At 45.7% G+C, this 12,113-nt stretch overlaps 1 protein-coding gene across 3 annotated transcripts in view; it reads right to left on the bottom strand.

Moving 5' to 3' along the window:
• Erg (ETS transcription factor ERG) overlaps positions 1–12,113 on the bottom strand; it is a 206,842-nt gene that overhangs the window by 160,605 nt on the left and 34,124 nt on the right. The gene's annotated exons all lie outside the window — the stretch shown is intronic.

The following is a 12,113-nucleotide window of genomic DNA, read 5'->3' as shown; positions in this document are numbered from 1 at the left end:
CACACACATGCATGTACACATGCATGCACACACACATGCATGCATGCATGCACACACAAACTGTCATTAAACCATGGATTTAAATTCCAGAGAAGAAAAAAGCAACTCTTTCAATTTGTAAATATCACAAAATTCTAATTTTATTTAAAGATTAGAACATCACCAAACTAAAAAGAAAGAAGAAGTCTTCTTTAGAATATGCTGGCAAACAAAATCTAAAGCTCAATGTCTTTTTTTTTTTTGAGATACACAAGAATACCTGCACTTTTGCAACTTTGCAAGGAAACTATCCCATTCACAAACATTATATTCAGTGTAATCATATCGGCAGAAAACAGAAAATGGAGTCTGTTTGCATCAAAACACTTTCAAATCCGAATATTTTTCCAAAATGGATATGGGTATTGAATCGAAATCAGTTTGCCATCAGCAATAGTATTTATAAACGTTTCCTTCCCACTCCTCTGAGGAGGCCCCCCAGACAACTCCATCCTGGGCACCCTGGCCTCAGTGAGGACAGACATTCACTTCAGATGGTCCAGACATCACAGCCAAGCCCTTGCCATGACGTGGGAATGCCGGGAAAGCTATTGATAGACAAGGTCCACATACAGACGTGCTTGCAACCTTGCAGACGTAACAGAAGGAAGAGAGAAGAAAGGGGGAAGAAGGGAGGGGCAGGTAACATGAAGGGAGAATGTCAAGAGATAACAGACCTGTGCTGGGGTTTCCAAAGCGAGTTATAAGGGGTTTTGTGTTCCTGCTGTACTCTTTATAAATATATTTTTTATAACTGGGGAAAAATCAAAATGTATTTGTGTGTCATGTTCATCTAAGAGGATCTTCACTCTTTTTTATTTCAAATTATGCATGTTTTCCAGTTTTTCAAAACCAAGAACAATCATGTCATAATCCTGAACATATTTCAATGTTTCCTGCGTGGTCATGGTTACGCCATCAGGTAGGGCCGAGGGTTGGCTCGTCATCTTCCCTGTCTCAGTGCTCCACAGCGAGGGGAGGACTGGCATTTTTATCATGTTTCATGGGGCTGTGAAAACCCTCGGTCCACAAAGGTGTCTCCACGTTCCTTTTTCTCCAATCCCCAAAGCCAGTCCAGATTACTGCCTAGTTAACTATTTTCCATGGACAGTGGTTGGAGCGGTATCTCATATCCAATTGTTGCAAAGGGAATATGAATTTTGAAATCATGAGCTAAAATTCCTTATGCTGGGCTCTACTATGCTATGTGTTCATGCCAAAACCTCTGGGCTGAAAGAATGGCTTGATTTATTCATGGTGAAGACAGCGTTGGACCTGATTTTGAGACCAAAGTAAAATCCCAGAGAGGATTCTATTGGATGTATGCAGTGGGTATTTTTAAATCAGTCTGATCAAATTATTAATATTTCATTTATCCTAAGGGCATTTATCTGACAGTGCAAATTATCCATAACACAGCAGAGAAGACACAATGGATCCAAAAAGATGTCACAAGATCCAGGGGACTGAGCTTTGCCAGGGAGAGGTATGCTACCAGCCTTGAGAAGTAACAGCTGGCCTGATCAGAGAAAAAAAAAGAGTCATGCAAGCCAGACTGAAGAACTCCAAAATACAGCCATCTGAGGAAGGGAGGACGAGTGTGAACAGACAGCCCAGTTCAACTGTGCCTGCCCAGCATCTGTGGGCAGCAGAGCCTGCACAGGGGTTGCTAGCCGAACCGCTGGAGATGAGGCTTCAAGACATAACCCTGAAGTTCAATTGGTGTGAGGAGAAAATGGAAAAGCCTACTGGAAATGGTCGAAGGCAAATAAGGCTGACCATCCAGCCTACTGGAAATGGTCAAAAGCAAACATGGCTGGACATCCAGCCTACTAGAAATGGTTGAAGGCAAACACGGCTGGCCATCCAGCCTACTAGAAATGATTGAAGGCAAACACGGCTGGCCATCCAGCCTACTGGAAATGGTCGAAGGCAAACATGGTCGGACATCCAGCCTACGGGAAATGGTCAAAGGCAAACGTTACTGACCACCAGAGGCACAACTTAAGTTGTCCAAGTAGCCTGTGTGTGCAGACTGAGCTTGGGCCCCATGTATGTGTTCACCCACCAGCAGCTCAGATTTCCAATTACTACGGGTCTGAAGGTTACAGAGAAGGTTACAGGGCCTGCTTCTCAGAGAGGATACAAACCTGGCAAAGTGTAGTATGACTCTCGGGAACAAGTCACCTCCTCGTCTCCCTAAAGCTTCCAAGATTTTTGTCCACCGTGTGTCAGCAACATGAATATTCATAAGTAGACGTCAGCTGTTGGTAAGATAGAGAACTAAATGCCCACATGAGGAGTCCCTAGGCCAGAAAAGAGCTGGGAGCGACGAAACTTCCTGGTGTCTTGAATATGACATGCTCCCCACACAAGCTCGCATGCGAAAAACTTGGCCTCTGACTGGTGGTGTTTTGGGTGAGGTGAGGGAAAACTTCGGAGACTGGGTCTAGCTGGCAGAAGTGAGGCACTGGAGCATACATTGGAAGGTTATATCTGTGTGTGTTCCTCTCTCTCTCTCTCTCTCTCTCTCTCTCTCTCTCTCTCTCTCTCTCTCTCTCCCCCTCTCCCTCTCCCTCTCTCTGTCTGTTTTTCTGCCTCTCTGTGTGTGTCTGTCTCTCTTCTCTCTTTTTAGGATGGCCTTGAGGATAGAGCGATAACTCAATGTTTCAGAGCAGTGGCTGCTCTTCTGGAAGACCCAACTTCAGTCCTCAGCACCCAAATGGAAGCTCACAATCATTTGAAACACCAGTTCCAGGGGAATCCAACACTCTCTTCTGGCTTCTGTGGGTACTACACACATGTGGTACATGTATGTGTGTGTGTGTGTGTGTGTGTGTGTACATACATACATACATATATATATGCAGGCAAAATACTCCTACACATAAAACAAAATAAAATTAATCTTCTAAAAAAATACATGGTCTTATTGACACAACACAATTTGGAAATAAAAGTATTTATAAATCTTCCTCCTCAGAATTTAAAATAAGAATTATGAGCCTTGACATAAACATACTCTATTAATGATCAAGGGGTGGGTCTCTCTCTCTCTCTCTCTTCAACAAAAACATCAAGTTTATACAGATTTTCCATAATTAAACTGTCATTTAGTGTCTGGAAGCCGTGAGGCAAGTTTGGCACTTGAGAAGATTTGGGGAAGGGATGGAGAAGCATCACTGGACCTCAGCAGTGCACCAAAGGGAAGAAAGATACATATGTCCCTGAACTCTATAGAGGCCAGTTAGTTCATAAAACAAAGCATGTTTTCCCCGTGTGGTGCGTGGCCACAGTAGCCACAAAGCCACACAATGGGAAGAGTTTGAAACCAAGTAGGTCAAGGGTTAGTGATGGTCAGACTGTTCACAGCAAGACAGAAAGAAACGAGACAGGAAAAGACAACAAGGAAAGGGGCAGGGGAAGTTTGCAGCAGCGTGGGCAGAACCAAGATGCCTACAGAGAGGACAAATGACAAGAGCTATCATCATCTGTGTGGTTTGGTGACCCAGGTCAGCTCCATCTACTCCTCTCCTTGTCCTTCTTGCTCCCTGGGGCTCATCCTAGGCTGGCAAAGGCAGCTAGCAATAGTATCTGTCTGTGGGCGTGACTGTGACTCAAATAAGAAGCAGCTGCTTACTTTACAGAGTCTGTATCTTCCCACGGAGAAGACATTTTCCCTCAAGGAGACACCAACAAAAGCCTCTGAAATCCAATGAGGCCCAATCCAGTGTCTCAGAGTTATAATGTCCCATGTGTGGCATGCTCCCCTCCCTGTATCCCGGAGCAGAGTGACAGGTCCACAGGAGACATGAAAATGACCCCATGTGGCAGCCTCTTGCACGACAAGACTGTTGGACCCAATTTCGAATCAACATCCTCAGTCCCATTGACCACCCTCCTATGCTGAAGACAAGCAGAGGGCAGAACAAGGGGCTCATTTTCTTCTGACCGAGAGCTTTGGTAACCAAAAGTTTCCTGTGTGTAGCATCACAGAACCAGCTGAAAGTAGATTTAAGCACTGAGCATGGCTCTGGCTTAACGATGCCAAAGGATCTTTGCTTGCTTTGTTTATTTTTGTTTTAATATTTTGGACCAAACACAGAGAGTGCCCTGTATAAGTAACTCATTGAGATGTCAACTTGAGACTTCAGGGAATTTCACCACCCTAATTTAGCTCTTTGAAAATCAAGGGAAGGTCCGGGTTTACATCCGGTCCCTGTGTCCAACCCACCTGTGATGCCACGCCCCCAACAGTGAGGGATGTCAGGTTGGATTTTCTGTCTCTCTGGTTAGCATAAAGACTCCCAGTTCTTACTGTTGGGAATGATGAGTATCGTAAGACGAAAGGAACAACTGGGTTTCAGGATGGAGCCATCAAGAGACCCTCCCCACCCACTCAGATGAGAGCCCCCACTTCAGCAGCCATACAGGGCGGGAATCCAAACATGTTTCATCTCCAGTGACAAGAACACCAACCCAGAGCTCAATTATTCTTCTGCCGTGCTCCCAAGACACCCAAAGAGTTCTGCAGAAATCAAAGGAAATCAAAGGATACCCTTCTGGTGGCAAAGGCATGCCAAGTTACCTAGAAACTGACCCTGGACCATGGATATTTTAACTATGGAGAGGGTTCACTGCATAGCCCAGGACAGCCTTGGACTCCTGACATTCCTGTCTCTACCTTCCAAGTGCTGGAGATAACGGAATACGCTACCAAGACTGCTTATATTATCTTAAACACACAGTGGCGGGGAGGGGGGATCAAAGGGATAGATTGGAATAACAGGTAAATACAGGGGTGCCTTGCATGGCCATATGGTGTGCATGTGTGCATGCACGGTTTGCCTGTGGGCACGTGGGCACAGGTGTGCGTGCAGGTCCACAGGCATGGTGAGGACCAAAGGTGACATCAGGAGCCTTCCTTGACTGATCTCTATTTTCTTGCCACACCAAAGGCTGCTGGTTCTAGCTACCTAGCAGACCTCAGGGATTTTATGTCTATGCCTTCTGAGTGTGGGACCACAGGTGGGCACCAAGCTTGCCCAGCTCTAACATAGCTTCAGGAGGGTCTACAACAGAACAATAAGGGTCTGTTCCTTATTGTTCTCCCAGTGGGGGCTTTGTCCTCTGGGCCATTCCCCAAGCTGTAAGCACCTGTCCTACAGAAGAGGGACCCCACAGCTGATTCTCAGATTTCTCGACCCCTTAAGATGCCCATCCCTGTCACACTCCACAGAGTATGACGCTACAAACTCATCCTCCTATTTCTGTCTCTTCTTTTTTATGTGTTTTTTTAAGATTTAGTGTGTGTGTGTGTGTCAGCCTGGGTGTATGTGTATTCTGTGCATGCAGGCACCCTCTAAAGGCAGCACAGGGCTTCAGATCCCCTGGAACTATTATTGTTAGAGGCAGCTTTGAGTCAGCCAGTTTAAGTGCTGGGAATCAGACATCAATCCCCCTTTAGAGCAGCACAGCAGGGGTTCTGAGACATCTCTCCAGTCCTTACATTTTCTTGAAAGTCAAGTGGATGTTGGTAAAGCCTTGCATTGATTGTTGGCAGTGGTGAGGCACGGCTGTACATGTCCATGTGCATGTCTCTGTCCATGTGTGAGTACACATCTCTGTATGTGCATGCCTGTGTACAAGAATGTAGAAGCCACAGCCCAGCAGTCACTCCCTTGCCTTACGTTTGAAGAGAGGATCTATCACTGAGCCCAGAGCCTCAGGAACCCTACCCTGTCGCCCCAGCACAGAACCTCAGGAACCCTCCCCTGCATCCCCAGCACAGAGCCTTGGGAATCATCCCTGTTGCCCCAGCACAGAGCCTCGGGAATCCTGCCCTGCATCCCCAGCACAGAGCCTCGGGAACCCTCCCTGCATCCCCAGCACAGAGCCTTGGGAACCCTCTCCTGCATCCCCAGCACAGAGCCTCGGGAACCCTTCCCTGCATCCCCAGCACAGGGCCTCAGGAACCCTGCCCTGTGTCCCCAGCACTGAGGTCACATAGTGCACCCCATGCACTGCACACGTTACCGTTATAGACTGAGCTGTCTGCCCAGTCCTAAGTTCTCTTTCTGTCTCATGGTTATCACACACAACTTGACGCATTCACTGTGCTCCCATTCACCACTCTGACTGAACCTGTCTCCTAAGAGGGACTGAAGCAACTTTAAAAGAACTTTGTCGCCTAAGACGGGGAAAAGCAGGTGGAGGTCAAAGCTTTCAAGGGGGGAACTTCCCGAGTAGCGTCTCAAACTCAGTCCTTGTCTTTTTGAAAACCTTCCCTCCTTTCCACACAGCATCAAATGACTTCTTGTGTTAAATTTTGTTTCTAACTTTGAATATTTTCATTGCAAATATAAGGTTTTTTTTGAGGATTCAAAAGCAGCTGTACAAACATTTGACTTTTAAAAGCCGACCAAGTTTAGATCAGTGTTGTTTTAATTGTTGAGGGTAATGAGCACAGACCGGGAAAGGCACACTGATGCACAGACAAAACTTTAATCTCTAACATCCACTTCCTCCCCAGCAGCAATGGCCAGCAACCCTCTGAAGGTCACGCTTAAAATGTTCTGTGTGGATACATGCATCTTTTCCCCTGAAGGCTTTTTGAGGTCATCCCTGGGCACCTGAGAGCACAGGATGCTTCATGTTAAGTTCTTTAAGCAACTAGGAATTGAATGAAACCTAAGGTCTTTTCATTCCTGAAACTCAAAGATCTTGTGGAAGTCCTCAGGGAAAAAAAAATACAGAGCCATTACTGGAATGGAACCTCCCGAGAAATGAAGGTAAACTACACTGGAAACACACCAAGGAGGACTGGGCTGAGGCTCGGCAGGGAAGAGTGCTCTACGGCCCAAGGACCTAACTCAGATTCCCAGAACCCATGTGCAAACCCTAACTCCAAGACTGCAGGAGCAGGGACAGGAGAGTCACCGGGGCTGGCTGTGTATGCTCGGCTATGTCACCTACTCGGTCCCTGGAGGGAGAGTCCACCCCAGAACCTGGAGTGGGCCAGGATGGAACCTCAACTGAGCGACGGCCTCCATCAGACTGACCTGTACTCCAGTCTGTGGAGCATTTTGGTTTTTTCCTTTTTTTATTATTAGATTAAAAAACAAAAAACTACTAATCCAAATTCCTGCTTTCTCCCCTCCTCCCATCCCCTCCACATACCCTCCTACTCTACCCCCTCCAATTCTAAGAGAACTAGAATTTGGGCTGGAAAGGCTGTTGAGTGATTAGAACTTGACTGGTTGCTCCGCGGGTGGTTGGAAAGTCAGAGCGCTGACAGAAATGCAGGCATTACAGGCACCTGCCGCTGCTCTTGGTTCTTCTCTGGAACAGGATGGTAAGACTGACTATGGATGAGACACGTTTGAGAACGACGGAGATATCAAGCTCTTACTGACCTGAGAGCTGCACTCTTACTGGTTAGCTATGCATGATGCCAGAGGAGAAATCACCAGTTTGCACATGCATGAACTCGATGAGCTACAACAATAACCAGCCTGGCAAGAAACGTCAACTGGCGCGATAGTGGCACAAACATCACTGAGGTAAGCAACTTTTTTCTGGTTAGATTTATACCTAGTGCCAGTCTTCTGGACTAGGAACCTGTGGCTCGACCGAGCATGGCCCTAGGCAAGAGCCTACTGCTGTTACTTTGGTGTGTGAACATAGCGTTAAACTGACTGTAGTCATTATTGCATTGGCCAACCCTCCTCAGAGACGCTTCTTTTCATAGTAGAAGGCGATTAACACAGAGACCCAGAACTGATCAGAGGGAAGAGGATAAGATGCTGTAGAATGATGATAGCTGACAGGACATGGATATCACGCTCCCTCCTCCAAAGAACAGAGTGCATCACATGGTAGGGAAGGGGAAGACTGCAAGAGTCAGGGCAGTGGATGACTACAGACAACAGTGCATTCTGGACACAGCGCGGCAGCTGAACACATGAATTCACCGCAGTTGAGACAGGACACACAAGGCCTGTGAAGGCTCAAGTTCAGCAAAATCCCAGCATGAAGAGGTGGCATGGGTATGAAGTCCCACACCTTGCTAAGGAGCTGTTAGTACTGATGAATACTGGGAGGGGGAGAATCTGCTTGCTTTATGGGCGTGGCCCTCGGTGGCTTCGCCATTGGCCATACACCTTACTGTCTATGTGATGTGGGATGTCTTTCTGTACATGTGTTGCTTTTATTGGTTGATGGATAAAGCTGCATGGGCCAATGGTTTAGCAGAGTAAAGCCAGGGTGGAAATTCGAACAGAGATAGAGAGAGAGTAGGCAGAATCAAGGAGACACCATGTAGCTGTAGAAAGAGAAAGACACCAGAATTTACCGGTTAGGCACAGCTTCATAGTACTACATAGATTAATAGAAATGGGTTGATTTAAGATGTAAGAGTTAGTTAATAGGAAGCCTGAGTTAATAGGCCAAACAGTGCTGTAATTAATATAGTTTCTGCATTATTATTCAGGTCTGGGCAGCCGGGAAATTAAGGATCATTCTCTGCTTATATATATGGTTACCACAAATCATACTCGATGGGTTTAAAGGAAAAGGACACAAAGTTGGGTGGGTAGGGAAGGAAGAATGGAACTTGGAAGAGTTGGGGAAGGGGTGAATATAAGCAAAAAGCATTATAGTAAATTCTCAAAAAGCAAAAAAAAATGGAAAAAAGGAAAAACATTTTTTATATTAAAATGGCCTTTACTTCCTAAATTGGAGACCTGCATTTTTCCTGGACATTGGTCCTAAATTCCATAAGAAGGTGGGCTGAGCAGGTCAGGGGAAACAAGTCAATAAGCAGCTCCCCTCCATGGCCTCTGCATCAGCTCCTGCCTCCGGGATCCTGCCCTGTGTGAGTTCCTGTCCTGACTTCCTTCAGTGATGAACAGCAATGCTGAAGTTTAAGACTCTCAAAATGCCACTGGACTGGGAGGTACCAACTCACCATGCCAGCCCTCAGGAGACAGAAGCAGGAGGAGAGCAAGTCCAGAGCCAGCCTAGACCAGATCGTGAGGCTGTGACCAAAAGAAACATGATGATTCTAAAAAGTGAATTGTCTGTAGTTCTTCTCTAGGGATGGGGCCCCATGAGATCCTCCCCATCCACAGGGCGTGTCAGCTGGTGTTGTCAGTGCTCAGGTCTCATGTAGGTAGCCATGCCATGAAGATTCCATGGGTTTGTATCCAATACTAAGTGTACATATACATATAAAAGCCATAAAACCATATACATATAAGCAACACTAAACAGACTTGGTGTTTTATTTCTTTATAAAAATAACAATAATCATTAGAGAAAGAGAAGCCATAAATTTTAGAGGGAGTTGGGAAGGACATGGTGGGCTTGGAGGTAGGAGAGGGAGAACAACGATGACTTAAGTTTTAATTAAAAATAAAATAATTTAAAAATCAATTTCTATTATCCTAATGTTTTCAATATCAAAATAGAAAATCACATAAAAATTATCTTTGGGAGATGCAATATCCACTGTTGTATAATGAATTCTTTTTAAACGACTCCTCTCGCAGCAAGCCCCTTCTGCGGCTACGCACAACCAGTCGTACAATCGATAGTCCTTCACGGAGAACTCAAGCTCGCCACGTGGCAGACTCGCTTGAGAGCATCAGGCCCAGTTCCCATTATAAATGCCCTGAGATGTGAGATAAAAATCCAGCCCCCATCATTCACCTGAGCCCTGAGAAGAATTTATACGCAGTATATACCTAACACAGAACAAGAGAGAGAGACAGTGACGCCTACGGCCTCCAGAATCAAGGAGGGGAATGAAATCAAGAGAAGGGTGTGCTGACCGAACACAGGGCAGCTCGTGGGGATTCCGGCAACAACACCCTGAGACTCTGAGGAGGGGTCTAAGGACAAGCGGGGACAACTGACACTACAGATGGAGCAGGGGAGCAGGACAGCTTCTGCGAACAGGCTGGGGCTAGCACGACACCTCCGAGGGTACAGGTACTGAACACTATAAGCTCCCTTCCCAGGACCCACAGAATGCACGCCATGAAGTTGCTCTATGACCTCCACATGTGCACTGTAGCATGTGTTCCCCATGCACACATTTTAAAACATAAACTGCACGTGCACCTAATACCACTGTAAGTAGGGAACAGCCATGTGGGAGAAACCCAAGCCTCTTTTTATTGCCTGTATGATGGATGCTAGCCCAGGCAAAACTAGATTAAGAAAGAGATCACTCTGTTGATGTAGATGATAGACAGACAGACTGAGAGATACATCAGTCAAGTGAACAACTAATGGATAAAAATGTATCGAATCAGACAGATCGTCCACCACTATCCAGACCCCTAGGGCTCTGGCAGAGCCAACATAAAATCTTCACTTCCATGTATTAGGTGGTAAAAATTCAGCAAAGGAAAAAAATAGCCTCACTGTACATGAGCTGGATAAAGAGTATATGAACATAAAGGGGGAAACTAAATGAATTAATTTTAGTGGATGCAAAAGGCATGAGTATTAACACTCAAAAACTGCAGAAACTCAGACAAAAGTGGCTTTGTTTAATAAACAAAATCAAAGTGAAAAATGGCACAAAAAAACTAAATTAAACGAGACAGAGCCGAAACAAGAGAAGGGAACCTGCAGTAATCAAAGGCTCAATGTGCAATTTCTAAAAATTAGCTTTTCAAAATGATAAGAGAAACTGGTGGTAACTCATGAAGGAAAGCAGAGGCCGAGCAAGAAGTTATCAACAGTCATGTGATGCCCGGTGTTTATTACAGTTCCCTCGTGTATAGATACTGAAAATATGGATAGCAATATTCACGTGCTATTGGGGAGAAATGATGAACAGACTGGGGAGGATGGGGTGGAGGGGTGAAAGCAGAATAAAAAAGAAAAAGAACTCGAGGAAGATAAATATAATGAAATCCACATCTCAGCCTATCAAGCTGAAACATCAAAGGCAAAGGGAAGTAGGGAAGGTGGCCGGGACAGAGGAGAGATTATCTACAAAGAAAACCATCTGATGGATACAAGATTCCTCCTCTGCTGCAGTAGATGCCAGAAGGCAATAAAATCATACCTTCAAAGTGCAGAGGGAAAACAACCGCTAAATCTATATATCAGGCAGAATTATGCAAGAATGGAGTAAATTGAAGAAGCATTGCAGCGAAGGCTGACAGACTTCATGCTCATATACACGTAATTGAAGGACTATCGGGGTTTATCTCCAGTAATAAAGATATTAAATCCAGAAGGGAAATTCGCTGACTTTCAAGAAGCAGAGATTAAAGAAAATTAGTCAGCAAGTTGATAAACCATGATAAGGACTGATACAATTGAAAATATAATAGGGAAGGGACTGGGAGATGGCTCAGCCCCACGGGCATGGGAGCTTGAGTCTGATCCTCGGCATCCACATGAAAGAACAGGGTGTCTCACAGAGACAGTCTCAGCCAAGCGTCCTTTAGGAGAGCAGTCAGAAAATGCCGTTCAATCCTCCACGACCCCCACACTGGATGTTCTAGTTTCTTTTGGTTGCTGCAGGAAAGTACCCTGAGAACAAGAAACTTGGGGGCGAAGAGAGGCTGTCTGACTTACAGTTCCAGGTTACACTGTCACTGAGCAGACAGACATCAAGGCAGGAACTTAGCAGGTCGCATTACACGTCGAGTCGAGGGCAGGAAGAAAGAAATGCATGCTTCCTTGCGTGTCTTCTGCTGTCGGCTAGCTTTCTTCTCTTACTGCAGAATGTGCCGCCCATGTTCGGATCAGCCCTTCCTACATCAATTAACAAGTAAGACATGTCCGCAACCGGATCTAGATAACTCTTCCTTAACATCTCTTTCCAGTGACTCTAGGTTGTGTACTGTGGATGGTTAAAACGTGCCAGCACACTGGGCACTGTGTAGTCAGGTGGGGCAGGGCTAAGGAAGGGAGATGAGATGCTGTGCTGTTCCAACATGCATCCTCCCCGCCTTACAGACATCTTTTGAGGAAGATGCAGATTGAGCAGATTTCACAGAGATTTGAAGGCATGTATTTAAGGTGCACCGCATGTTCTGATATACAAA

The sequence above is a fragment of the Myodes glareolus genome, chromosome 2, assembly GCF_982192425.1.
Source record: "Myodes glareolus chromosome 2, mMyoGla1.1, whole genome shotgun sequence".
NCBI lineage: Eukaryota > Metazoa > Chordata > Mammalia > Rodentia > Cricetidae > Myodes > Myodes glareolus.
Note: the sequence above shows the minus strand (reverse complement) of the source record. Positions and strands in the feature narration are given on the sequence as shown.